This window comes from Callorhinus ursinus, unplaced genomic scaffold (genome assembly GCF_003265705.2).
Source record: "Callorhinus ursinus isolate GAN/ISIS: 27379988/994484 unplaced genomic scaffold, GSC_fseal_2.0 scaffold1984, whole genome shotgun sequence".
Taxonomy (NCBI): Eukaryota; Metazoa; Chordata; class Mammalia; order Carnivora; family Otariidae; genus Callorhinus; species Callorhinus ursinus.
Genome location: NW_027399038.1, coordinates 174 through 9086, shown reverse-complemented (window position 1 = coordinate 9086; position 8913 = coordinate 174). Strand labels below are relative to the sequence as shown.

At 50.6% G+C, this 8913-nt stretch overlaps 1 long non-coding RNA gene and 1 other non-coding gene across 3 annotated transcripts; both read right to left on the bottom strand.

The window, feature by feature from the left end:
- Positions 1–69: 69 nt before the first annotated feature.
- Positions 70–7576, bottom strand: LOC112819043 (uncharacterized). Of its 2 annotated transcripts, XR_003206754.2 has the most exons (4): positions 7384–7576; positions 5530–5589; positions 4757–4946; positions 70–3503 (listed from the first exon to the last, which is right to left on the bottom strand). It is a non-coding gene; the product is annotated as an uncharacterized lncRNA (long non-coding RNA). The 2 variants fall into 2 exon arrangements; XR_003206753.2 differs by lacking the exon at positions 70–3503 and having other exon boundaries at positions 4598–4946; positions 7384–7572.
- Positions 7138–7328, bottom strand: LOC112819044 (U2 spliceosomal RNA). Its single transcript, XR_003206755.1, has one exon. It is a non-coding gene; the product is annotated as a U2 spliceosomal RNA (small nuclear RNA).
- Positions 7577–8913: the final 1337 nt, after the last annotated feature.

Genomic DNA, 8913 nt, shown 5'->3' with positions numbered 1-8913 from the left:
TTTTTAATTTAATTTAATTTTTAATTAATTTTTCGACAGAGAGAGAGAGAGCGAGCGAGAGAGGGAACACAAACAGGGGGAGGTGGGAGAAACAGGTTTCCCGACGAGCAGGGAGCCCGACGAGGGGCTCGACCCCAGGACCCTGGGATCATGACCTGAGCCGAAGGCAGACGCTTAACGACTGAGCCACCCAGGCGCCCCTCTTCTTGCTCCTTGACAGTGAAGGGAGGAGCCATGGGGCCTGGGCCACCGAGGATGGTAGGGAAGCCAGCTGCGCAGGCTGCACCCAAAGTGGTGCGGAAACAGAAGCGGGAGGCGGAGACAGAAGAGGCCAAGTGCTGCCAGAAGGCAGAGAAAGCGTTCCCGGTTTCAGAGCTCATCAGCTCCAACAGAGGCGCAGACGCCATGGTTTCCTGCCAGTAAGGGGGGGAGGGGGAACAGGCGGTCGGCGCTGGGCCAGAGAAGACAGGGAATTTCCCCAAAACAAAGGGAGCTTCGGCAGCTGCTTGGGAATATTCCCTAAAGTCCCCATCCCGAGGTAGACTAACCACAGTTGGCTCCAATTATAGCCATTAACCCGGGAAATGAGTGAGGAAGAAGCCCCTACATCTATTAGGAGGAGGAACAGTGAGAGAGAGAGAGAGAGAGACAGAGACAGAGACAGAGAGAGAGAGACAGAGAGAGAGAGGGAGAGGGAGGGAGGGAGGGAGAGGGAGGGAGAGTCAGAGTCCCCTTTGCTAGGGAGGGCCTATGTTTCTTCCAGCAACCTGGGTTTATTCGGAGGGGGCCTATTTAGATAATTATCATCCAATATGTCAGGAGGGAGTTTACTAACCGCCCCACTCAGGCAAACACATTCTGCAAGAGGCCCTTAGGTCGGGGTCCTGGTGTAGAGCAATGAAGGTACCCTAGGTCCATTTGCCCTGTTTCCTGCAGAAGAGATCTAACTGATAGATCCCACTGAGGCCATGCGGTGTCACAGGAGCTCAGTCCTTTCCTACGTTTTGCAATCCGAATTGTTTCCAGTGGGTTAAAAGTCACCCCAAGGGAGAGTCGTTGGGAACCGAAGAAAAGAGAAGGTCCCTTACCTAGAAAATCCCCTCCCCCCGACTCCTGAGTGGCGTCCCACGCAGCATATGTCAGAGGTTCCTGGTGTCAAAGCGACCCGAGGCGTCCCCCGAACGAAATCGCTATGACCACCGCCACCGATAAAGGCCCCTGTAGGGGGGATGCTAGCGTCCCCTTCCCCGCCCCTCCCCCCACCCCCCAGTTTCCCCATTGCATCCTAGGCTACGGATAGGTGCCTGGCGTGTGGACCGAAATACCGTGCCTTGAAGGTCGTGCCGTGAAGGTCATGCCTTATTTTACCTTGCCTTAAAGAACTTGCTGTTTTTAACCCATGGAGAACACTAGAAAAGTTTTACAGGGGGAAATTACCGAATTTTGTAGCTTAAGTAGTTAGTAGAGGACATTGATGGAAAACGGGAAAGACAGAAATCCACCATGATCTAAGCGACATTCCAACACATGTAGTCCTTACAGCGAACTTCCCTAGGAAACGGTCCCCGGTTGGGTTTTAATTCCATCGGGTACTGGTTTCTGCCGGCTCCCACTGGAGGTCCCGCGGCCAGAAGCGGCTAGACCAGGGATGTGAAGGGGATCGATCACATTAGATCGATCAGGAGGAAACCTCGCCCAGGAGTCTTAAGATTGGCAGCCGTCCAGGTGACTTAGGTGGCTGTCCCGTGCCCAAGACAGACAACTTTGTGTAAGGACAGGAATAAGAGAGGGCATCAAGTTTCTGGGTCTCGTTACCATCCCGGCCAGGGTACTACTAACTTCCAGCCAAAAGGCAGGCTTTCTCCTCCCCGTAGAGTAGCCACGGGCTAGAGGATTGCAGCCTGAGCAATCGGCATGAAAGTGTTCCAGGAAGACCGTGCTCCTTGAAGAGCCCCTAAAATGAGAGTAAAGGAAGAGAAGAGAAAGTGGTTGCCAAGCTTGCACCGAGGCTGAGTCCAGATGAGACTCTGGACCCAAAGCCCCACGTCCGGGTGCCATATGATGTAGGAAAGAACGTTAGGGTTCGAAGCCAACGGACAAGAAAGAATTCCTGAGACGTCTTTGGTGCAAAAAGGCGGTTTTATGAAAGCACGGGGACAGGGCCCGTGGGCAGAAAGAGCTGCACTGGGGTCATGAGGAGTGGCCCATTATATACTTTCCAGTTGGGAAGGGTTAGGGATAGCCTAAGTCTCTAAGGAATTTTGGAAGCAAGGTTTCCAGGACCTTGAAGGGGCTAGCTATTGTTGGGAAAAGGTCATTTATTGTCAGCTAATAAGACCTTAGTCATGAGACCCTTCAGATGAATGTAATGAGAAAAAGAGAAAACTTTGCCTCTTAAACAGAACAAAACTCATTCCATATTGCAGTTACCAGAGGGGTCCTTCGGTGGAGCCTCTTAATGACTTGCCAACACCATCCAGCCAAAGACCACCAGGAACACACCCGTGATGAGACGAATTGGGTTATCCTTGTTGCAAAAGTGAGAGGGGACGCGCTTCGGGGCGAGGGTGTCAGGAATGGCTTATTACGTGCAGGATGTGGGCTTGCGGGACAGTTTAAAGCAAGCGAGGCCTTCCTTTGAATGGGGTGTGAAGGGTAGCAGCATTTGCTAACCCCCCCCACCCCACCCCCAATATGCCACTTTGGCAGAAAGATTATTTTGAGCTGAAACAGATAGAAGGAAGAACTCTGCCCTCTTCCGATTTGCCTCAAAGCAGGACATAAACGTGTACAGAAGTTAATCACTGACAACCCTAGATCCTTATCGGCCCAGAGACTGGCACCAGAGGACTCTACGTAACAAACTTTACTGGACGGCCCTTATCTTCTACTATTCCCCCCTATATTTAACTTCCTACAGTTTGCCACCCTAGAAACTCAAAGCCCTTTTACTTTGTCTTGTCACTTCTCTGAACATTTATTGTTTTTTTTTTTCTTCTTTTTCTTTTTCCTGTTCCTTCTGTGTTAAGGAGCTATATAAGCCCAAGTTCTAGCCACCCCATTGAGTTACTCATCCCTAAGTTTCTCCCATGTATATATGAGATACACACACTAATAAACTTCTGTTTGTTTTTCTCTTGTTAATCTGTCTTTTGTGACAAAGCCCCAGCCATCCCCCCACCCCCACCCCAAGAACCTCAAAGGGGAGAAGGAAAAAGATCTCCCCCGCCCTACAGATGCTTTCGGGAAGTCAGGGTAATTCAGCGATTGGGTAGCTGAATAAATCTTACCCAGAAGAAAGGAAAAACAGAGCGAGGCCAAAGTTGCAAACTGGTAAAGTCGTAGCAGTTACTCGTATTAGCCAGGATGGGCGGGCGGGGGTGGTGTTTGGTCCATTTTGTTGTTCCGACAACATTCTTCTTTTTTTGTCTCCGTTCCGACGTGACCACGGAGTGGTCTCACTTCTTCTGTCTTGATTCGTCACGGTCCCAGGGCGGCCTTGTCTGATGTTGATGTTGAAAATAAATAAAGGAAATCTCACTTAAAATGGAGTCAGGAAGCCCTGAAAGTGGAGCTCTCAAGCACGTACCACTCCTTGTGGCCTGCCTAACCAGCAGGAAGAAGGAAAACAAAAATTATTCTGACAAGGGAGAACCTTTTCCCATAGGCAGTTCAGCTCCTGCCTGTAAGAAAAAGGATAGAGCCCTCCTTGCCCCAGCAACCAGGCACTAACCACCGCTTGCACTTTAATGGGAAACTGCCACAACCTCAAACTCTTGTTCTTCTCCAGTGAACTTTTGTTCAGAGCAAGCCTCCCCAGTGTCCTCCTAAAACCCAAATAGAAGCTGACCTTCCAAAAAAATAATTAATTAAAACAAAACAAAACAAAAAAAGCTGACCTTCCCTTTGCCTCTTTGGACTTGCCTGTAGGCTCCCCCCTAGCTTGCATGTCCGTCCCTAACTGCAATTCCTCTGCCACCCCCGAACAGACTCATTTTGCTAGTAAAATAACTGGCTATTTTATTTTTTAAGGTTGCCACTGGCTGGGCAAAACTGTGTATGTCCAACCGGAGACCACCACGGCTAGCTGTGAGTGGTGGGCCAGCTCCTGCCGCCGCTTTCCTCTCTCTCAAAACCAAAGACACATCACGGCGTCTTCGTGATCTAATTTTCCCTGTGTCTCGACGTGATTTGCTATGTCGTCATCCTAGGCATATTTCGGCCTGCCTGCCCTTATTCCTCCATCCGCAGCTAGGACGAAAAAGTCTACAGGGATCAGGAAAATGAGGGAAGGAAGGAATCCCTTCTATAGAGGGGTGATGCAGCGTTCGCGGAACAAGTCATCGCCGTGGCACCCACCATCCTTCCGTTTTCCCCTTGCCTTGTTGCGGTAACAAAGTGCGCATTCCCCTTTCCCGAAGGTAGACAAGCAGGTGGGAGACACCATCTCCACAGGCTCGATTTTGCTTTTGTTGACTGCAAGCCAGAATTGGGAAATTTTCATCTTTCCACCCCTGATGACAAAGAAAAGAACACGGCCAGAGGCGCCCATGTCCATGAGACCGATCATTACAGTACCGGCAGAGGAATCAGAAGATGAAAGCAAAGGACTGGTCTCTAATGAGGACGGTGAATGGGATTACATGAGGGACATCTCCGACCGCATGTCTGAAAATGACAATATCCTAGATGAATTTTCCCCAACTCCAGAATCTGCAGTTCAACAAGGGTCGCAAAAAATTTCTTCAGCTGTTACCTTTGGACAATGCAAGTGCAAGAAGAACCAGAAGTCGTGGTGAGGCCGACTCACGACTCAACGAAGTTGAGTCATGGGGATGGCTTTGAGGTCCAGAGGCAGTATCCCGCAGGCCGGGTATGACAAGCCAACGAGCAGTTCCTGGCATCTGGAGCATGTCGCAAGATCCAGGTATTCAGACCTTCAGAACCTGGAAAGTATGAAGTAATTTACAATGTGGGTGTGCTATGTTTAAATTCGTATGGCAATTTTTAATAAAGCCGTTGCCCACTATGCTTTATTTTTGCCTCTGGTGTAAGGTAGCAAATGTTGATGATGTCTAGTTTTCCCCAGCATACCGGGCGCTAAGGTGAGCCACATGAGCCTGGTGGTATGCTTTTTGCCAGCTACATTCAGTGGCACAGGTGGCACCAAGATCGTGGCAAGGGAGCTGAGGGTATGTGCAGGGAAATTAATCTCGGTCAATAAGGATGGGAGGACAGGGTGCCTGGGTGGCTCAGTTGGTTAAGCGACTGCCTTCGGCTCAGGTCACGATCCCAGAGTCCTGGGATCGAGTCCCACATCGCCTGCTTCTCCCTCTGACCCTCTCCCCTCTCATGCTGTTTCTCTCTCTCTCAAATAAATAAATAAAATCTTAAAAAAAAAAAAAAAAGGATGGGAGGACATATGAAAGGTGTTAGACAAACCCAGTAGGCTAACTGAAAAGGAACCTGCCGAGGCTGCAAGCAAGTGGGCTGCTGAGAAGCTAGAGAAGGCAGATGAGAGTAACTTACCTGAAACTGAGTATGAGGCAGGATCCACAGCACCATTGTTTATTGAGCAGCCAGAGGAACCTGAGTCAAATGCAACAGATGGCATAGAATTATTTAAAGACGGTCAACTAAGCAGTCGCTCTAAAGCAATAGCATCAAAAACCAAAGAGACTGAACAGGTTTACCAAGACTGTGAAACTTTCGGGATGGTTGTGAAAATGCTGATTGAAAAAGATCCTTCATTAGAAAAGTCTGTACAGTTTGCATTGAGACAGAATTTACATGAAATAGGTGACCGGTGTGTTAAAGAACTCAGGCATTTCATTGCAGAATATGAGACCTCTAGTCAAGATTTTGGAGAGCCTTTTTAGAAAATTACTGGCTCAGGCAACAAAAATGTTTCTAGGGGTTCCCCCCCCCCCCGGATTGTGTAAATCCTTAATATATGGAATTTTTGTGATGAAGAGAAATACTTTTGATAGTCGACTACATTTCCAATGTCAAGTAAACATCTAAAATAGTCTAAGATATTTTAATTAGAATTTTTTAAATCTACATGTAGACCCTCGTAATCCATACTTCTCTTTTTCCCCCTAAAATGATGGGTCAGTTAATTTTTCAAGCTTTGAAAAAGCAGTCCTGGAGAAGAGCTCATGTTCTATTGTCTTCTATAGTATGCGATCATTTGTTTTGGTCACACTAGTGTAATTTATGAGGTTAGAGATCATTCCACGTAAAACACTTACAGTCCTTTTGCATTTCATAGTGATACCATGTGAAAGTGTTAGAATTCGGTGTTGTGATTTTATTGACTTGTTGCTTATTTTAGGCTTTGTAACTTTTAATATGTTCAAGTATACTAACCAAATAAACAATGCTTAAGCGTCTACAGAGAAAAAAGAAAATAAGGATGGGAGGACATTGGTGGCTTGGGGGTGGGGTGGGGGTGAAGGAACAGTGAAAAGTGGTAGGTGGTACCAAAGGGCAGAGGAAGGGAGGGAGGTGGGGGGGTGGAAGGTGATTGGCCAGTGTGAGACTGCATGGGGAAAGGGTTAGAGCAATGACTAGATCTAGGGTTGAACCAGGGGAGTTGAGTGCCTTAGATAAGGATAGCCGAGGTCTGAGAACTGAGACGAAGGGGCTCGGAAGGATCAAGGTCACTGTGAGGCTGTTGAGATCACCGGGAAAAGCACGAGTGTATTGAAAAGACAGACAGCCGGGAACTAAACGTTCGAGGGAATGACCCGCTGCTGGACGGAGCACAGAAACGAAGCAAAGCAACGGGGGGCCGGTATAGACAAGGGCGGAGCTGTAAGGAACAACAACGCGGGAACCAAGGCCTAAGCGCAAAATAGACAAACAAAAAGACAATCACCATCACGGGAAAAAACAAGAACGCGTCGTGTCCAGAGAAAGACTTCCAAAAGATACCCCTCCAAAGAAAAAAAAAAAAAAAAAAAAAAAAACAAAAAACCGCAAGCAGAAACGAAGAGAACGCAACTCAGGAAAAACAACCCCACGTAGCGAGCGAAAAACCCGAACACAACACCGCCCGGGAAGTTAAGCAGTACATGCACACCCACGCCCCAAAAACCCCGAAGCCTACTTTTTCAACCTGGGTATAAAATTAGGGGGTGCACCGTTCCCGGCAGTACTGCAATACCAGGTCGATGCATGGAGCGGGCGGAGCAAGCTCCTAACCCCACTCCCGGCTCCAAAGATCCGCTTAATACACTGTCCCCAGAGAGAGGACGTATCAGATATTAAACTGATAAGAACAGATACTACACTTGATCTTAGCCAAAAGGCCGAGAAACGATGCCTGCCGAGCTCCCCGCCCGGGCACCGCCCTCCCATCATCCATATTCAAATCACGGTGAGAACCCAGACCCTCACTCCTGGCCTCATTTCCTTTGCGTCGTCGACAGGTCCACCCGTATCCCTAGACGTTTGTGCAGACGTTTCCTTCTCTTCCCTCGGAACGAGAGATCCCGTATCCCTGGTTGCCCCGGCCGGCCCGCGCCCAACAGCCACACCGAATCTGCATGCCCCGCCTTTAGCTCCCCGAGGGGGCGCGGCCGCCGCCGCCCGACCCCACCCTCCCGGCCGCCCCCGCGCGCCGCGAGCCCAAACCCAGCCCACCGCCCACCTGCCGCCACGCACACATTCCGCACCGAGGCACGGCACGAGGGACAGCTGACACGGCTGCAGCTCCCGGGGCTCCCGGGAGCCCGTGAAGGCGAGACCTTAGTTTTGGTCACTTTGCTGTCTCCCCCCTCCCCCCGCCCCCAGCACGTACCGCACACTCAACCAGCGGTTCGGTGGGTGGGATCTCGCCTCCCACACGCTCAGCCAGTGCCCGGCGCGCCCTCCCTGCTCGGCACTTCTCCGCTCGCGTCCGTGTCCTTCGGGCAGTCTTCCGCCCAGAGTCCGAGCCCCCGGCCGGGTCCGTCCCGAGAACGGGATGTCCCAGATGACATTCGTGGAACGGAACAATTCCCGTTTCCTCGGCGAGACTCACTCTGATCGACACGCACGGACCCCAGTGCCTGCACACTGTGCTCTGCGGAGGCCGGTCCTGTGCCCCTTGTGCCCTCGGCGGCGGGGTGGTCCCGGCCACCCTCGCCGCGAGAGTGCCTTGAATTTCGGCGGATCGGGGACAGCGACTGCGAGAGCGCGGCGGACCTTCTCAGGCGGCCCCTCCTTCCCCAGGCTCGCCGGCAACTCCGCGCGGCAGCCGAGTGGGATGGCTTCGGGGCGGGGGGTGGGGAGGGAGGGGGTGACCCCGCGGGGGGGGAGGGGGGACCCCGCAGGTCGGGAGGTGGCGGGGGGAGGGCCATTTCTTAGAGGCGGTGAAAAGGGTCCCTCAGCGCAGTTTTGCTGTGTACTTCTCTAATCGGGCCGAGTGTCTTCTCCTGTGTGTGAGCGCCACGTTTATGTTCTCCCTCCGAACTCTCTCTGTTCACGGACTTCGGCCCTTTTCTGGCCAGGTGAATTGGTTGGGCTTGTATCTGTACTTTACATATTAAGGGGGTTGGCCCTCTGTCTGTCCTCTAAGCCTTGAATATTTTGTTCTGTTGGATAGCTGTCTTTGGGCCTTGCTCAGGGTGACGATGCCAGGTGCTTAGGGTTCCCCTGAAGGTTATTTCCTAGGGGCGCCGGGTTGGCTCGGTGGGAGGGGTGGGGGCCGAGCCTCACACTGGGCCTAGAGGTTACTAGATAAATAAACTTGTAAAAAGTCATTTTTCATATCATGCTATTCATCAGTTTAAAAAAAAATACTTTTCAGATGTTGAGTCAAAGTTAGAAAGGACTTCACCATGAGGTTATAAAATAATATCCTAAATCTTCCCCTAGGTCTTTTTCTTCTTTCTCAACAGCTAAATCTTTAGCCATTTGGTGTCT